General features: G+C 37.2%; 1 protein-coding gene across 1 annotated transcript in view; it reads left to right on the top strand.

Annotated features, from left to right (window-relative positions):
* LOC111903614 (WAT1-related protein At5g64700-like) overlaps nt 1-20,936 on the top strand; it is a 54,067-nt gene that overhangs the window by 26,558 nt on the left and 6,573 nt on the right. The window lies entirely within an intron of this gene.

Raw genomic sequence — 20,936 nt, 5'->3', positions numbered from 1 at the left:
TAACTAAGAATATATGTTAAATAATTAACTAATTATGCACATATCAGACTCAGACAAGAGCTGCGCAGTAGGGCCAAATCCAGCACTCTGAGATTATTCAACCCTGATCACATGTGATGTGATGTATTCACCTAATGGCTAACTCCCATCACTCAGAGTCCCACAAAGCACAAAGCAAGCAGCATTCGGATAAAGGAAACATACTCAAGCAAATCTATCCTCATAACGAAAAACTGCACTAGCATACAATGCTAAGCTCATGCTATCAGGCATAACCTACACAGGCTATCCTACTACTGTCTACTCAATACTAGCATACAATTCTTATCAAGCTGAAACACATAAAGCAGGCACATAAGGCATCATCCTAGATCCTTAGCCCTATTCTAGCATGTTGTTCTACTGAAGCTGAAACTGAAACGGAAACTGAAACTGAAGTTGATACTGATAATCATAATATAACTTGTATGGGTAAATTGGGAGTACTTACATGACCTCGGCTGATTGCATGCACCACACCCTTTTCTCTTTTCAAAACTCTTTTTGCTTTTTCTAAAAATTGTTTTCTTTTCTCAAAATTCTTTTGTAACTACGATTTTTCTTTTGAAAACTATATACCACTTCCTTAGTTTGAGTTCAGACATACTCGGGAGTGCGCCCGAATCCCTCAAACCAAGGCTCTGATACCAACTTCTAACGACCCAAAAATCACGACTAAAAAATTCTTTTAAAACATTACTAAAACTGGATTTATAAAACGTATCATAAGTCAAACATAACTTTCGAGTATTAAATTCAAAACGTAGCATCATTATCAGAGTCAAACATTCCCAGGCTAACTGACTATGGTGTGTGCTCTGCAATCTTCCCGAGCTCCTCTTTTGAAAACCGAGTACCTGAAACCAAAACTGAAAACCGTAAGCACGAAGCTTAGTGAGCTCCCCCAATCTACCACATATCACACAATACATATAAAGCACATATTGGGCCTTGCCCACTGCATCGGACCGAAGTCCGGACTAACGGGGCCTTGCCCCCTACATCGAACCGAAGTCCGAAGCTGACATCGGACCGAAGTCCGAAGCTAACTGACTGGGGCCTTGCCCCCTCCATCGGACCGAAGTCCGAAGCTGACTATCTGGGACCTTGTCCCCTCCATCGGACCGAAGTCCGAAGCTGACATCGGACCGAAGTCCGAAGCTAACTGACTGGGGCCTTGCCCCCTCCATCGGACCGAAGTCCGAAGCTAACTGTTTGGGACCTTGTCCCCTCCATCGGACCGAAGTCCGAAGCTAACTGAACACAACATATCATAACATATCAACTGGCATAAACTCACATATACTGCATACTACAACGGGCCGTAACCCGGAACACATAACACATAAATCCTGTTTGAGCCACGAAGGCATCAAACATACTAACTGCTGTATCCGATCAACATCCGAAACTACTGCTAGCTAAACGGGCCGGCATTGTGGCCTTAGACCCGTTCCTACTGGAAGGAAATTCACCTGAACTGCTGAGCCCGGCTGATAAACCTCTGGCTACTATTCAACAATCCCCTGAACCGCTGCTCCTCCAGCTCTCCGAGCTATCAATATACATATAACACTTAGTCTGACAGTCAACTAAGTCAACTCTGGTCAAAGTCAACCTTCCAGGTCAACCCTACTCGCCGAGTCTTCCTAAAGACTCGCCGAGTTCATAAGCTCAGGGTCTTTCTTATTCGCGACCCGACTCGCCGAGTCAGTCCATGACTCGCCGAGTCCAACTAGTTCCAAGACCTGTCCTGTCCAACTCGCTGAGTCACCACCCGACTCACTGATTCGAGTCTCAACTCAAAGGGTTTAGGGTTTCGCGATCTGACTCGCCGAGTCCAAGACAATCTTCAACCAACTCGTCGAGTTGTTCATCTAACTCGCCGAGTCCATGCCTAACTTCAACCGACTCGACGAGCTGTTCATCCTACTCGTCGAGTTCCTCCTCATCTTCAAGCTACTCGCCGAGTCCACTCGAAGGACTCGCCGAGTCTATCTAGTCCTCAATCCATGCAGTGGCTTTTCGAGCCAAACAGAACTTCCAACTCATAGATCCATACTTCTAGGGCCTATTCCCCACGTAAAGTGGCAAACTTTACGTGTAGATTGAGAGATCTATGCTCAAAACACACTAAACTAGGGTTTATGGCAAACATGCTTCTTCAACATACCAAGGGCTGATACTTTAGGGGATTCAAGACCAAAACCAACATGGATCTGAGGTAGCAACCCCAGATCTGAACCTCCAACTCGAATTGGTTACAAAACATACCAATAATGACCAAAACTCACACATAAGAATAGATCTAGATGCAAAGGGAGTCCAATCAATAGCTTATTACCTCCAATTGATCTGAAATGTCTTCTCAATCTCGGATCTACAGTCCCTTCTTGCTCTTCCAAGGCTTTTCTTCCTTCTCCAAGCTTATAGTGCTCTCTTCGATGCAAGATCTAGCTCAAAAACGGATATGGCGGCTAGGGTTGATGTTCTGGGGGTAAAGAGGCACTAAAGGAACCCTAGGAAAGAGAATGAGACGCTTAAATAGGCTCCAAGTCCCGGATTTAGGGTTTTCCTCGTTCAGACCCAACTCGTCGAGTCTCCTTGGCCGACTCGCCGAGTCGGTCGCTAACACCTCAACCCGGATCCCGCTCGGACTCGCCGAGTCCCTCCTTGGACTCGCCGAGTCTCTCCTTAAAATTGAGGTCTTCTTTCTTTTCTTGACTTTCCAAACTTTGGGGTGTTACACCTATATCCAAGACGACATAAGGGACACCAGCAAGAAAAGATGGAATTAAATTAAGATCAACAAGAACAATTAATTTTATTATATAGAATAGAGAAAAGGGAAGCAAGTATACACACATAGTGTTAAGCAAGAACGGCCTCCTTCGAGGCCGTATTGGCATAACTCTTAATCGTTCGACATTCAACACTCATCCTATAACATAGAGCTTGCAATAGCCTCCATTCACCTATCTTGGTTTCAACAAATTAGCATCTCCACTTACTTAATAGTATCATTTGCATCGGTTATTTAAGAATGCATTAATCGGGTTAAAGTTTTCATAAAAAAAAGATGAATGAATTTAGGGTATAGACAAGAACTCATCCAGCTTGCATAATCTAGGCGATAGATATTACTGAATCTACTTCAACATGGGATACCTAAGAGAAAAACAAATTAGCAATATTTTTAACAAAAACAATATAATGTTATTTATAAGTTTAATATATTACTTTCATCTCTAAGAGATGAAGCTAGAGAGAATTAGGTAGTTGTTGGAGTGGGAAACAACTTTTAGAACCATTTTACTTTTCATTTGAAACACCCTTTCTAGATCAGAATTTCTAACGCTTTAATGATAGAAATGCATAAATTGTTTTAGCTTTCTTAGTATATCTAGTCTCTTTAGTATCCTTGAAGTTTTTCATGAGTGTCTGGTTGCTCACTTGATTAGAGCAAAAACATATAATTAGCTAAAATTTGACAGATATGGATCATAAATGGTTTGATTGGAATCTGTCACCCCAGGCTACTCCAACTTATTTCATATGACATCCTGAAATTTAGGTCTAAAACTTTAGATATTCAATTCACTACGAACCTCTTTGTAACCAGACATATTGAACTTTAATGCATATTTTGAAAAATAAATACAGTTATTACAATTAAAATAAGATATCACATGTTATATTATTTCCAATTGTGGAAAATCTCAAACGAAAAATGCAACACAAATTGTAACCCTAGTTAATACATCTGAAAAACCGAAAATTTTTATTATGCTGTTGTGAGCAAAGAAAACACTTTAGTCTCATAGTACACGTTCACCTAAGTCCAGAAATAAAAAAACATCCAAAATGGAGGTCGTATGCAAAAGATACGATCGTTATCATTTGCCACTTTCCAAAAATTAATCTGTTCGGGTTTTTGGAATCAGTGTACTCGGCTCTGTCATTTGCTACTTTTGAAAAAATATTAGAAGTCGGGATCTTGGCACATAAATCTAGGAAGGTTTTAGGGACTTTATTTGGTTGGTGACATCACTAGGCTCTACCAAGCTTGCATGGAGGAGTACATGGCCAGCCCATTTTCCCTCCTCTTGGCCATAATCACGTCCATTATCACCACCTTACTCCACACCGCCTTATCCTCTCACTTCAAGAGTACAATCATGGAGCTTTTGTGTGTTTGACTTACCATGGAATCATGGTGCATGGATAGCAATGCATGCTTGCTTGAGACTATAAAATGAGCCCTTGCCCTTCCTATTTCATCACACAAATCAGCCAAGTATCCCTCCCTCACTTCCTTTCTTACTTGCTCTCTTTCTCGGCCAAAACCGCCCCCATCGGAGGTGGCATTAACTGCCGAGAACCACCAGCATCCACCCTCTTTGCCCCTGTTTTGACAAGAAACCAGAACCCAACACCCCTGCCACCTGTTGTCCCTATCTCGTCATTTATCAGAGCAAAAATGGCAACAGTGCTTCTAGCATCGGCCAAGAAAAACGAAATCGAGAGGCTACCGGGAAGGCTCTTCTTCGACCACCACAACATTTATTTTGATTCTCGTGTTTCCCATTCTTTTTTGGTACTAGTCGATCAAGCCTCGAGTTATTTTATTTTTGTTTCATGAGTTTATATCAGCTCAAAACCCGGGTTAAAGTTTGTTGCTAGTTGGTGTTTTCTTGCGGTGCTTCCCGAACACGATCACACTCTCGGGTCTAAACCAAACTCATGCATTTAGGTGAGGGCTTACGGCCCCATTTATAGTTTTTAAATTTTTCGGGGGGGGGGGGGGGGGATACATGTTCTCACTATTTCGTTTAGGCAAACTCTCATGAAAATCGTATATTGGTTACAAATACTACTAGTTGAAACATATATTGTTTAACGAAAACTGGTTATTAAACTTGATATATTCATATGTTATAGTTGTTTGAAAAAGGTTACGAATAGTTAAAATAAAATATCTTTCTACTAGAAACAAGTTATGATTTTATGTCGTTAAACGAGTGTCATAAATCTTATAATATGTGACATTACCACCTTTGTTTCAAAGATCATAACTTACATGCATGTGTGTGTGTGTGTGTGTATATATATATATATATATATATATATATATATATGTGTGTGTGTGTGTGTGTGTATAAGTTATAAAAATTTTTACTTGAAATTTATACATGCACATGTATAAACTACTATGAGATTTACCACTTATTAAAGCGAGTACGGTACACACTTATATATATATATATATATATATATATATATATATATATATATATATATATATATATATATATATATATACTTATCAAACATACTAGACTTTATAAACTTTATGCAACGTAAATCATTTTTCCTAGTGACTTATCCACATATAAGTTAAGGCTATTCACACTTGATCATTACGCCCCAGATGCTTATCCATGTATAAGATAGGGTAGGTTATTCGTATACACATTAATTAATGGCTTTTATAGTGAGACACTATTCATAACCTAATTATAAACACTTAGTATACCCACACCACTATAACCGTTAATCCTTGGAGCAAGATACGTATGTATAGATCTATACAGGTTGACACCCCCACATGCGGTTGCTAGCCACAACCTTGACGGACCAATTGAAGCGGGTGGTAAATATCTTATTCGATTCCATAACGTCTAATGAAGCGTTGTGCGGGGTACTTCAGTCACATAGTTCGGTTATAGGACTCACTATAAACATTAACATGATCTCTCTCTCTCTCTCTATATATAAAGCACTAATCTGATTTCTCTCTTTACAAAACAATTATAAATATCGTTTTACTTATTGAAAAACACCTTTTGGGTTTCAAAGTTTCTTTTAAGGCTCTTTACAAACTCATTTTTAAGTATGGTTTACTTACTGAGAAAATACTTTTTGATCATTTTAAAAGTATCACTACTACTCTAAGAGAAAACTTGTAACTCTCACCAACCTTGTGTTAACCCTCAAACTACATGTATTCTCAAGAGATCACTAACAAGCATTTTTGATAACAGAATAGTCATGGATTTTAGGCTAAATAGTTTTCTAGTTTTTGTTATATCTGCCTGCTTGTTAAGGGTATTCATGTACTTTATTATTATTTGTATGAACCTTTTATTCAAACTTCAAGATGAAATACAACTACTGTTTTCTTATTGGTGTACTTGTACGATGTATCCAATTGCATGTGATCCATGAACTAAGTCGTACAGCTCGACATGTTCCGCCGCCTCGGTCGAGGGTGTGACAGATTGGTATCAGAGCTAAACTGGCTATGGAGAAATTGTATACTCGAAAGAGGAATACAATTATCGCTACAAGTTCCTAATAAAAGTATTGTTTTTAATTACCCTACTTCTCGACTACTTACGGAAGAGGTGTCTAGTTTAAACTATCGCTTGGGTTGCTGGATTTCAGAACGGTTACGCACCAAAATGGTCCTACTCTCCGGTATTTCTCACATGGTTGCTCCTTACTTGATAGTCTTGGAGTACAAAACAAAAATTAATAATACTGCAAACCTCACCAACAATAAATATAAGAGTTATGTATACTCTGACCTGCGATGAGAACACTTAATAAAATTCTAACATATCTTCAACTACAAGTAATAAGTCAATCCTTTAAGTTAAATACCTCGAAAAAGGTTGGTAACGTACATAAGTCATACCATAAATAAATCTTGATTGCGCACCTATGTTAATTACGGTGGGGTCGGTGCACAACCCACACTAATATAGACCCTCCTTGCACAAGGGATTGCCACGGCCTTGGCTGCATATGAAGCTTCCCGGAATGAATATTCCCCAGGAACAGCGGAAATAGTGGCGGTATTCCAGTCGTTAACCAAAAAAATTCTAGATCCTATTCATACAAGGGTTTCTTAGCCTGCAAACTTTGATTGATCTACAGCATGGAAGGAGTTATTGGTTTATCCTGCTGGATGGAGAAAATAGAGGCAGTGTTTTGCATCAGTTCTTGCACTAATGACTGCCGAGTCAAATATGCTACTTGTACGCTAATGGATTTTGCCCTAACTTGGTGGAATAATCATGCCAAATCCCTAATAATCTATGCATCTTTGTTGTGAATTGTTATCGATATTTAAGATGCGAAATAATAGAATTGAATCATGAATGACAAAGAACACACGAAGTAAATATTAATCAGATCTCGTTTTATTAAGACTGATTACAGAATAGGCTGAAGAGAGTTTTTGAGTTTTCGATATCTTTTTTTTTCAACTTCAAGCCGAAGTCCCTATTTATAGGGAACTTACAAAAAGTATACTAAGTCATATACAGTGAAACTTCGCATGCTATACTTCGCATTTAAGATAGACTTAGTAAAATACATACAAAATGCGAATCATTACAAGACACTATTCGACTTTTACAACTTAACACCTACATTCTCCCCCTTTGTAAACAGTCGATACAATTCAACTTAAAAGCTTTTGAATTGCAGAGTGAATCGTTCTTCGCACTTCTCCATACCAGGAGATCACCTTCTTCAAATCCTTCTTGTCGCCTTCATTGTTCTTCTTGCAATTGTTCATACGTACAATGAAGTGCGTACATTAAGAAGAATTGTATCTTTCGATCTCTAAAGCTTTGAACAATAATTTCTTCGGTTTGCCCTTAGTGTCTCTTCCCGAAAACACCATGCCGAAAGGTTTAAGGCAAATTTCTCCTACAACATACTTTGACAATGCTGATTGTGTCAAAGTATCTTCCCAAGGAACCTTCACTTCTCTTCCAAGCACATTCGCCAGCTCTTCATCAGTCAGTGCAAGACAACCGAAGTAGTTGTCGATGTAAGTCTTCACATGTGCGAACCCGACTTTGAAAACATCAGTCTCTGAGCCTTTAAGTTTGTTCTCTTCCATGTGCTTCAGAATCAAAGCTACTTGAATAAGATCATTGCAGTTCATCAGTGGGAAGTCAGCAATAGTGAAGTCATATTGCTTGTTGTCTACCCTGATGACAAAATATCGAAAGTTCTGAAGCATCTCTTCAAACAGAACATCTTTGTTTATAGTGAGCACCTTCTTGATCTTCATCAGGGACCAGACTTCGTCAGGATTTTTCGCAAGAACAGCATGAAATCTGATTTTCATGTGAGTGTAATCATCTGGATTATCAAATTTCTCACTGATCTTGTATTGTGCTGTGATGAACAGCATTTCGTTGATAGGGAAGTCCAGCTGACAGTGATCTGAGTTAGCAATGTCGTAACTTCGTTTCGGCTTCTTCTCGAACTCATACATCTCCCTTCCTACTACTTTAGACTCTATCGTTTCGTAAGAGTAAAGCTTCGCAGGATCGCCTTTGTTCATTGAGGGAGGATCACTTGCACGTTGTCGCATTATGCTCTGAACCTGTCTCATCCTTTCCAGTTCAGCCTCAGCATCAGCCTTTAATTGCTCTTTCGACTTTTCATAAAGGATGCCCTTTCCCTTCCCTAACACATCCTTCTGAGGTTGAGAACTCGAACCTCCTTCGTTTCCTCCAATAACAATTCACTTAGAAATTGTTTTTGTAGTTTTTGTTGTTGAAGAAATCGGTTTGGTAGGGATTGGAAGAGTTGCAACCAGTTGACTCGAGATGACCTTCCCCACTGTTTTCGCATCAACTTCTTTACTTCGACTCTTCTCTCCCCCTTGCGCCCCTGTGAAAACAGGTGAAGCACCCTTCGGAAGTAAAGAACTGAAGTTCGAGATCGGAGCTAGAGCCTTCTGAATGGCTTGTTCTAAAGTGTTAATCTTTAGAGACAAGAATTCCGGAGTAAGAATTTGCAAAGTGGAAGACTGCGAAACTGCTGATTTGAGCTCCGTGACCAATTTGATCAGGAGATCAAACTTCTCCATTGTAGCAGCCTTTTGATCATCAGCAACAGGAATGTTGTTGAGTTTGTGTAGTTGAGACGAGATTTCCACAACCTGCTTGTGAAGATCTTCCTGTCTTGTATTGACTGCTTGCAGATCCTTCGCAATGTCAGACTTCAACTCATGAAATTTGAAGTTGACGTCTTCACGAACTTTCTTTACATCTTGGATAAAGAGAAGAATCTTGAAGGTACATCCTCCTAGATCTGAGTCTGAAAAAACTTGAATGAAGAATCCTGTTTTCGCAGGATACCATAATCCTAAAGAAACAGTTCCCTTGAGATATCGAAAAATATTTTTCACTGCAGTCAAATGAGGTTCTCTTGGATTAGCTTGAAATCTAGCACAACAACAAACCGAAAACATAATATCAGGTCTACTTGCAGTTCAATACAATAAAGACCCTATCATGCTACGATACAGTGTTAGATCAACAGCAGGAGCATCTAACGAAGGAGTTAGTCTTGTTCCTACTGTCATAGGTACTCTTAGCTTTGTGTTATTTAGCATTCCAAACTTTTCAAGCAAGTTCTTCGTATATTTTTCTTGATTGATTAAGATTCCTTCTCTGTTCTGCCTTATATTTAAACCAAGAAAATTATTAATTTTTCCCATCATGCTCATTTCAAATTGACTTTTCATTAAATTTTCAAATTCAATTGACAATGCTGGATCAGTTGAACCAAAGATAATATCATCAACATAAATTTGAACAAGCATTAGATGACACCCAACTTTCTTGCGAAATAATGTGGGGTCAACCGATCCTTGTTTAAATTTAGATTGTTTCAAGAAATTTGAAAGTGTTGCGTACCAGGCCCTTGGTGCTTGTTTTAACCCATATACAGCTTTGTCAAGTACATACACATGATCAGGATACTCACTGTTTACAAACCCTGGTGGTTGTTCAACATATACTGTTTCTTCGAATTTTCCATTTAAGAATGCACATTTAACATCCATTTGATACACATCAAAGTCTTTTTGAGCTGCATAGGCTAAAAATATGCGAACTGCTTCAAGTCTTGCAACAGGTGCAAATGTTTCTTCATAGTCAATGCCTTCTTGTTGCGAATAACCTTTTACCACTAGTCTTGCTTTATTTCGAATAATATTGCCATCTTTGTCGGTTTTGTTTTTAAAAATCCATTTTAAACCAACAATTGAAACATCAGATGGTTTAGAAACTAATCTCCAAACCTTGTTTCTTTCAAATTCTGCCAATTCAGATTGCATAGCAACAACCCAATCTGAGTGTTCCATAGCATTCTTGACAGTTTTTGGCTCTATTTTCGAAATAAAAACATTAAACATGCAAAGTTCTTGGTTCGCATTTAGTACCTCATTTTTCGCACGAAGTTGAGCTCTAGTCAACACACCTTCTTGTAAATTTCCAATTACTTGTTCTTTTGGATGATTTCTTGTCCATTTCTCGAGTGGTGGAAAATTTGGATCAAATTCTAGTGGTGCATCTTCAAACATATCTTCATTTTCAGATCCTGCAACAGAAAAATTATCATTAACTTCATGAAATTCGTCATTGTGATCAAGATTAATTGTCTCTGTTTCATCATGTTCCCCCTCAACATGATCTGTATCTTGATATTCTTGTCGAATTTACGAATGCTCCCCCTCAACTTGATGTTCGAATTGATTTTGCGAAGGCTCCAGCTCAACTGGATGTTCTTGTTCATTGTAAATATCTGATGAGCTTTCACAAGTTATCGTTGATTTATCAGTATGTTTTGAAGATTCTGATGTTTGATTATCAGGAGCATTTCTTTCTGCATCAATAGCCCTGTCAGGAATTCCAAAAATCAAGTCATAATCAAAATCATTGATTTCAGAATTATCAATTGGATTATGTAAATCTACAAGTATTGGTTTATTCTCAAATTTACTATCAATCTGTTTAAGATAGTAATCATCAAATGTTAAATTGAACGTTTCTTCAATTTTTCTTGTTCTTTTGTTTAGCACTCTGTATGCAACTGAATTTTGTGAATATCCTAAAAAGATGCCTTCATCAGCTTTAGCTTGAAACTTGGACAAATTATCTTTTAGATTCATGATAAAGCACCTGCAACCAAAAACATGAAAGAATTTTACATTAGGTTTCCGATTAGTGATTATTTCATATGGAGTAACATTAAATCTTCGATGAATGAATGATCGATTTTGAGTAAAACATGCTGTAGACACAGCTTCTGCCCAAAGATATTGAGGTAGATTCGCATATGTCAACATTGTTCTGGCAGCTTCACATAGAGATCGATTTCTTCTTTCAACTACACCATTTTGTTGTGGTGTATATGGTGATGAGAAATTATGCGAAATGCCTTTGCTTGTGAGAAAACTTTGAAGAGTTTGATTTTTAAACTCAGAACCATTATCACTTTTAATTTTTCGCACATTCTTCTTCAGACTAACTTCAATCTTTTTGATAAAATCTATCATCGTCTGAGCAACTTCAGATTTCAACCTGAGAAAAAATACCCACGTAAATCTAGAGAAATCATCTACAACAACTAAAATATACCGCTTTTTGTTTATTGTTGCAACAGTTGATGGACCACATAGATCAATGTGAAGAAGTTCCAATGGCTCTACTATTTTTGAATCTATCACAATCGGATGACCCTTTCGATGTTGTTTTCCTTGTTCGCAAGCTGCACACAAAGTATCATTATCAAATTTCAGTACAGGTAATCCTCGAACTAAATCTTCAGTTACTAGTTTATTTATATTTCGAAAGTTCAAGTGTGACAATCTTTTATGCCAAAGCCAACTAAGATCATTTGATGCTTTTGATAGTAAACACACAGCTGGTTTTCCCACAATCGGTTTGATGTCCAGTGTAAACATATCACCATATCTTTTGGATTTGAGGAGTATTTTATTCGTCTTGACATTTGAAATGATACTACCTTCTTCATTGAATACAACTTGATTTCCTGTACCCGCAACAAGTTGTGATACACTTATCAAATTATGTTGAAGTCCTTCAACATATGCCACTCTGTTTACTGTGAAGTTTCCATTTGTGACTTTCCCATATCCTTTCACTTGACACTTGTGATTATTTCCAAATTTGACAACTCCAGCATTTTTCAAGCTTCTGTAATCTCACAAATTTTCTTTCCTTCTAGTGATGTGACGAGAGCAACCACTATCAATGTACCATTTCATATCATATTGCTCGTCACATATCACCTGCATTTATTGAAAAAATTTAGGAACCCAAGACTTTTTGGGTCCATCATTAGTAGAATAAAACAAATTTTTGGAATTTAAGAACCATGTTTTCACTTTGTTCGTGACTGAATCAATTATATCAACATCATCAGTTCTAGATTTTGAAATATAATCATTCAATAATTTTGGATTTCCATTAATTGTAATCTTATCCTTCACAACATTCGCATTTTTGATAACTGGTTTCCATTTTTGAACTGGAACTTGTGAATTATTAGATGATGTACACTCAGTTGCATAATTATTTGTGTATGTATCAAATGCACTTTTGATCTGTTCTTCTGAAAATTTTCCATTTTGATATTTCTTTCCTTTTCCTTCAAACCAATGATTGAAAGTTCTAACATCAGATTTTCCTTTTGTATATGAAACTTTGTTTGGTTTTGATATTGAAGGATTTGGAAATTTTGGTTGTTTTGGTGAAAATTTCTTTTTGACTTGAGTTGAGTCCTTCAAACTTGATGAAATATTTGTGAATTTGCCAACATTTTGAAACTTTTGATTATTTGCAAATTTTTGCGAATTCTCAAATTTTCGATTGTTGTCATATTTGCGAACATATGGAACCTTGTCAACAGAGTTGATTTGTTTATGAAAACTTGTTGATGTTTTTGAAATTTGCTCTTTTTCATCTCTTGACTTTTCATTAGACACAACTTGCCAGAATATTGCTTTTCTTGCTTTTCTTTTTGAAACATTATTTTCGATTGAATAATTTCCAACCATCAATTTGAATTCATGAGAATTTAGTTTCACTTCAACCTTTGGTTTTTCATCTTTTTCAAAAACTTTGTTTGATTTTTCACCTTTAATCACCCATTTTTGTGTTGATTTTTGTTTTTGAAACACATAAGTATTTTTCGTTAAATTGTTTTCTTCTGTGTTTTGATTTGCGAAAAAACCTTCAGTTGTGGACTTTTGATTATCTTTTTCAATCATTTTATTGAAATCAGGATGAACTTTCTCAGCATTTCCAGTAGTGACAAAAACTTGATTTGGAAAAATTGTTTTATCAGTACATACAAAATTTGGATATACCACAGTGTTGGTTTCCAAATAATGTGCGCCTTTATCATTTAAAATTTTATCAAATTCTTTTGTATTTTCAAACACTTGATCAACAACAATTCTTTGAGGTGTTTCAGTTGAAACTTTCTTTTCTTCTTTATTTACATCTGTGTCATGAGATTTCCAACTTTCAACTTCCATATTATCAAACATACAATGTTGCGAAGTTGAAGATTTATCAATTTCATCCTCTACTATTGAATCAACTATGATTTCTTTACCTTTGATCTTAGATGTGATATTAATGATTGACAATTGAGAACAATCAACCTCTTCTATCTCACTGATTTCACTCACATTATCAGAATTTTCATCAATATCAGCATAATTCAATTGTGAGGCAAGCTTTGAATTTTCAGTTTTCTTTATGATTTTCACTTGTTCACTCTTTGTCAAACTTTCATTGACAATGTTAACCAATTCATCAGCATTCAGAAATTCATCAATTTTGACAATACCATATGCATATCTATCATCAGGTATTTTGTCAAATTGAGCAATTGTGCTTTCGCAATCATAAGAAACAACATCAACTTTTTCATGTTCATACAAAAGGTAAAAGTTTTCTATGTTGTTCTTTGCTAATATCAGAAGAGTGATGTAAAGTTGTTAATTTTGCATACAAGCGTTTTGCAGAATTACAATAGATGTTTCTCTATGCTAGTAATAACCTAACATCATTAGTAAGATTATTCCTATCAGAGTCTATATTTTTGATTTGCAATTCTAATTTCTCAACTCTGCTCTTCTTTATTTCTAACTCTCTTCGTGTCTCACTAAGTTGCACATTTAATTTCTTAGCTTCATTACTAGCAGACACAATAACAAAATCAAAATAAGCCACAGTATCATCAAATGAAACAATTTCAGCATCATAAGCAGATAAAGGAATATTAAAAGATTCAAGAATTGTACGTACCTTGGTTGTCATGGGTGATTTGTCAGTGGATTTTGACACAAAACATTTCCCTGAAATGTTGCCTTCGCATTCCTCAAAGCTTGCGAACATTGCTCCATGTGTGGGATGCCTCATTTCTTCATCATCAGATCCTGAAGACCAGATCTAACAAGTTCCACTCTCTTCTTCAGCAATTTCTCCCTTCGCAACCAATGACACTCCTTTTGTCTTTGCACGTAACTCTTCAATCTTCTCAGAATAGTATGCCTCATCTTTGACTTTTTCTTTCTTCTCTTCTCGCTTTCGCAACATGCAGTCAGCTGCGAAGTGATTCGCACCATTGCAATAATGACAATAAATTCCTGAATCACCTTTCAACTTTTTCTCTTCATTCGCATTTTTCGGTTTTTCCTCAATTTTCTCCATCTTCTTCCTCTCATCCCCTCCAGTCCTTGTGGTAACATTCTTCGCATCATTCATCTTCCTTTTTGGATTAAAAGGCTTTTTGAAAAACTTTTTAACTCTGTTGTTTGAATAGAATGCCATAGCTTCATCATCGAAATTCATCAAAAATCCTTCATCATCTGATCCATCTTTTTCATCATTTTCTGATACCTTTGAAACTAGAGCCAAAGGACCACCAATAACTAGTTTTGATTCTTCATACATTTCTGAGACCTCAGATTCATGTGTTTTGAGTTGATTGTAGAGATCATTTAATTTGGTTGTATCAAAACTTTGTTGATTCTTAATCATCATGCTCACACTTCGCCACTCCTTGCAAAGTCCCATAATGAAAGTTAAATTGAATTCCATGATAGATCTAGTGATACCGTACCTATTGCAGCGAAACACAAGCTCATTCAGACGATCATAGTAACTTTCGAGAGTTTCTGCATCCTTCTATCTGAATTCCTTCAGTTCAATCAGACATTGTTTCACAGAATTGATCTTCGTCTTTTCGCTACCTTGATACTTCTCCTTTAGAGTATTCCAGATGTCTTTTGTTGTTTTACAACTACGAATGTAATTGTAAACCACAGGAGGAAGAGCACCTCTTAGTTCCCTCATGCATCTCTTTTCGTTATCCTTTAGACGTTTTCGTTGATCTTCAACATCAGGAGATCCAGTGGATGAACCAATTTGTTGAATATTTGCAGGAGCTTGAACTGTTCCATCGATACAATTCCAAAGTTCTTCATCAATTCCATTTAAGTAATCTTCCATTCTATCAGCCCACTGATCATAGTATTCTGGAATCAACATCGGAATTTTGGTTGAAGAACCAAGCAAATGAGAGAAGGAAGTCATCGTGTTCATGTTGAAGTTCGCCATTGATGAACAAACAAAAATTTCAGAAAAACTTGAGAATTTGATTAATTTCAGAAATCGATCAAGTGAATTGATCAACAATCGCTAATCGAATACTCGACTTAACAATTCAAATGCAGAATCAATTCAAATCTGAAGATCAAAAGTGATTTTCAAAACCAAAATTGCGCGGAAAATTTTGAGTAAAATTTGTAACTCAAAAAGCAAATGATTCTTATACGAAAATCAGATCCAAGCAGTTTGAATCCTGCTCTGATACCAATTGTTGTGAATTGTTATCGATATTTAAGATGCGAAATAATAGAATTGAATCATGAATGACAAAGAACACACGAAGTAAATATTAATCAAATCTCGTTTTATTAAGACTGATTACAGAATAGGCTGAAGAGAGTTTTTGAGTTTTCGATATCTTTTTTTTCAACTTCAAGCCTAAGTCCCTATTTATAGGGAACTTACAAAAAGTATACTAAGTCATATACAGTGAAACTTCGCATGCTATACTTCGCATTTAAGATAGACTTAGTAAAATACATACAAAATGCGAATCATTACAAGACACTATTCGACTTTTACAACTTAACACCTACAATCTTATGCCATGGGTTAGGAACCTTTAAAACAAATGTTGATCAAGGAGTATTGTCCTCAATAAGAAGTCCAGGTTCTATAACAGGAGCTTTGGAATCTCACTATGAAAGGATCGGAGGTAAATACCTACCCCTCCCAATTTAACGACCTTACAAAGCTTTACCCGGTGATGGTGAACCCAAAATACAAAAAGACTAAAAGGTACATCTGGGGATTAGCTTCGCCAATTCAAGGTCTGGTTAATACATCTAGACCCACCATCTTTGATAGTGCTAAGCGATTGGCCTATCAATTGACTGAGTAGTGTATCTGTTAGGGTACCATGACCCCACAAACTGAAAAGAACTAGATAGGGAGTACAAAACAATAGTTCCATCGTAAATCAAAAGGGAACTTCAAGCATCACAAACCCGAGTAAGAACCCGTGGTTGTTTACGCCACAATTACAAACAATCTCTCCCCATATAAGTCCTACACTGAGACTCTACCCTATTGTAATAAGTCTAATTTCCATCATCTCGGAGGAAGTCGTAACTGCTACGAATGCAATCAACCAGGCAGATTAGGAAGGACTGTCCGAAACTGAAGAATTAGGGTGGCCATGAAAGAGAATTTGTAATTGGTGCTGGAGATGCTTGCTATTAACCAACTGTGGTTACTGGTATGTTTCCTATCAACAATATTTATGCTTTTGTATTGTTTGATACTGGTACTGATAAAATTTTTATTTACCATAAGTTTAGAAGCATGATTAACCATAAATCATTCACAATTAACGAAGATTACATGGTAGAACTAGCAAACGACTAGTTAGAAAGCAATTTAGAAATACTCACCAATTGCATTCTCATCCTAAATAATCACGTTTTTTCACATCGAGCTAATGCCTATGACCATTGGAAGTTTCGATATAATCATAAGAATGGATTGTTTATCACCACATCGAGCGGAGATTTTATGTTACAAAAAAGTCGTCCGACTACCCTTACCCAACAATGAAGCCCTAGTGATTTACGAAGATGCTTCGTTTTCTTAGTCCATGTGGTGGATATGCAAGGCCAGGGTAAGGAAATCAAATACATTCCGCAAGTGTGCGACTACCTGGATGTATTTCCAAAGGATGTGCCTAGAGTACCTCCAGTCAGATAGGTCAAATTCCGAATTGATCTGATCCTGGGTGCAGCCCCAGTGGCAAGATCTCCTTATCATCTGATTCTATCATAAATGCAAGAAATCTCCAGTCAACTCCAAGAACTTCTTGACAAATTCTTTATCCGGCAAAGCTTGTCTCCATGGGGAGCTCCGATATTATTTGTTAAAAAGAAGGATTGACCATTCTGGATGTGCATCGACTATCGATACTTGAACAAACACACCATCAAAAACTAATATCCACTCCTGAGGATTGATGACCTGTTCAATTAGCTACAAGGATCTTGCTACTACTCGAAGATTGATTTGAGATCCAACTATCGTCAACTCAGAGTTCAAGAAGTAGACATTCCAAAGAATGCATTCATGACTCGGTACATTCACTACGAGTTTCTAGTTATGCTATTTGTACTGACCAACGTACTAGTCGTATTCATGGACCTTATTAATCGGGTATATGAACCCTATTTGGATAAATTTGTGATCGTGTTCATCGATGACATATTAATGTATTCATTAACCAAGGAAGAACAAAGCCAACACTTTCAATTAATTCTGGAATTGTTAAGAAATGAGAAATTGTATGCAAAGCTCTCTAAATGTGAGTCCTGGATGAGTGAAGTGCATTTTCTCAGCCATGTGGTCAGTAGTGAAGGGATTCATGTCAATCCCGCGAATATTGATGTGGTTCGGGATTAGAAAGCACCAACGAACCTAATTGAATTACGCCGATTCCTAGGACCTGCGGGCTATTATCGAAGATTCATCGAGAATTTCTCCAAAATAGCCAAGCCTCTAACTTCTCTAACCCATAAAGAGAAGAAGTTCGATTGGGGAGATAGACAATAGTCTTCTTTCTAGAAATTGAAACAATTGTTGTTCTGTGCACCTATTTTGTCTCTTCCAAAGGGAAGAAAAGACTTTGTAGTATTCTGCGATGCCTCTCCTAAGGGTTAGGATGCGTATTGATGTAAAGGAATAAAGTCATTGCATACACATCTAGACAAATTAAGCGAAACACAACCAACTACACTACCCATGACTTAGAATTGGGAGTGATAATTTTTGCCTAGAAAATTTAGAGACACTACTTATATGGAACAAAGTATGTCGTGTTCACCGACCATAAAAACCTTCAAAACATCTTCGATCAGAAGGAGCTCAACATGAGACAACAAAGGTGGTTCGAATTGCTAAATGATTATGAATCTGAAATTTGTTGTCATCCTGGTAAATCGGATGTTGTAGCAGACGCTTTAAGTAGCAGACGCTCAGCTAGAAGGACTCAAACTCAAAATTACCATAAAAGAAAACCTACGTGGAATGGGCAAAAGTCGGTTAATGCTTTACTTGCTCCATAGTCAAAGCAGAGTACCAGAAGCCATTTGGTCTACTACAACAACTGTCATTGCAAGAATGGAAATGGGAATAGATAACCATGGACTTCATAATGAAGTTTCCAAGAACTTCAAACATTTAATACACCATTTGGGTAGTGGTTGACCATTTGACCAAGTTCGCCCACTACCTAGCCATCAAAGAAACTGATATAAAGGAGAAACTCAGTTGGACCTATCTCAAGGAAATAGCCAGACTAATAGTGTGCCAATATCTATTATCTCGGATCGAGATAACATCTTCACTTCCATATATTGGCAATCATTATAAAGGTCCCTCATAACCAAAGTAGACATGAGTATTGCATATCATCCTCAAACGGATGGACAGGGTGAAAGGATGATAAAAACTCTAGAAGATATGCTCTGCGCTTGTATGATAGACTTCGGTAATGCATGGGATACTTACTTACAACTAGTTGAGTTTTCATACAAAAATAATTATCACTTAAGCATAAAAGTTGCTCCATTCGAGCCCTTGTACGGACATAGATTTCATTCTACGATATGTTGGGTAGAATTTAGAGATACTTAACTGGATAGAAAGAATGTTTGAGATACTCTACTTACTGATCCTGATATCATCATGAAAGAACAGAAAAGATTGTTCAGACAAAGGAACGATTAAAGCTCGCATGAAGTCGTCAGAAAAGATATGTTGACGTGAGACATAAACCCCTAGAATTCAAAGTAAGAGACCGTGTCCTACTAGGTCACACCATGGAAAGGTGTCATTATATTTTGAAAACTTGGTAAACTAAACCCCCGATACATCGGACCATTTTAAATTCTGGAAAGGGTTGGTACGGTGGCGTACAAACTTAAGTTACCTGAAGAACATAGCAAAGTTCACAATACCTTCCAAGTGTATAATCTCAAGAAGTGTCTCTCTGATGAGAACCTTGTTATTCCTCTTGATGAGATCCAGGTCCACACTAAACTTCACTTCATGGAGGAACCCGTGGAGACGATAGATCAAGAAATCAAAAGCCTTAAACAAAGTCACATACCTATAGTAAAAGTACGATGGAACTCTCGTAGAGGACCGAAGTTTACTTGGGAACGCGATGATCAGATGAAATAGAAATATCCACAACTGTTCAGTGGTGCTCCCTCCATTAAGGAACAAAATAGTATGGAATGAAATAATTTTGGGATGAAATTCCCTTAATGGGGAGGTAATGTGACAACTCATAATTTAGGTATAAAATTATAAACAGTCATTTCAGAGCAGGCCTTTTTGTAACCTGACCTATTGAGCTTTAATGCATAGTTTGAAAAATAAATAGTGTTATTACAATTAAAATAAGATATCTGATGGTATCTTACTTCCAATTATGGAAAATCTCAAAAGAATAATACAGCACAAACTGTAACCCTAGTTAACCAAACACTTTAGTCTCATAGTGCATGTTCACCTGAGCCCGAAAATATAAAGAACGTCTAAAATGGAGTTTGTACTCAAAAGGTACAACCTCAGATGGAAATTCTAAGAATGTTTTTGGACTCATGTTATGGTCTATTGTTTGATTCCATACTCAAAATATTTTAAGCAAAATTTTTTTGTAAAAGTCGAAAAATCGGACATTTTGGGTCAATTAAACGCAAATCTTTAAACGCTATTTCCTGGAGTTCTACCACTTGAAAAATTAACCCGTTTGGGTTTCTGGAATCAGTGCACTCGGCTCTATCATTCACCACTTTTGAAAAAAAAAATATTAGACATTGGGATCATGGCATATAAATCTAGGAAGGTTTTAGGGGCTTTTTGAGGTTGATGACATCACTGGGCCTTACCAAGTTTGCATGCAAGAGTATATGGCGAACCCTTTTTCCATGCTCTTGTCCTTAATCACGTCCACCATCAACACCTTACTCCATCACCACCTTACCCTCTCACTTCAAGAGTACAAGCATGGAGCTTTTGTGTGTTTGACTTACCATGGAAGCATAGTCCATGGTTAGCCATGCATAGTTTTTTGAGACAATAAAATGAGATATTGGCCTTCCCATTTCATCACACAAATCAGTCAAGTATCCCTCCCTCATTTCCTCTCTTCCTTGCTCTCCTTCTCGGCCAAAAACTCCCCTACCGTAGGTGGAATTAACCGCCGAGAACCATCCACCCTCCACCCTCCTTTTGCCTATATTTTGTCGAGCAACCACCACCCAACACCCCCTAGCACCCACCTTTCCTCGTCCTCCACCTATTGTCCCTATATCGTCATTCGTTGGAGCAAAACCGACAGCAACACTACCACCGTCGGCCAAGAAAAACGAAACCGGG

The sequence above is a fragment of the Lactuca sativa genome, chromosome 8 (genome assembly GCF_002870075.4).
Source record: "Lactuca sativa cultivar Salinas chromosome 8, Lsat_Salinas_v11, whole genome shotgun sequence".
Lineage (NCBI taxonomy): Eukaryota > Viridiplantae > Streptophyta > Magnoliopsida > Asterales > Asteraceae > Lactuca > Lactuca sativa.
This window is presented reverse-complemented; position numbering and strand designations above follow the sequence as displayed.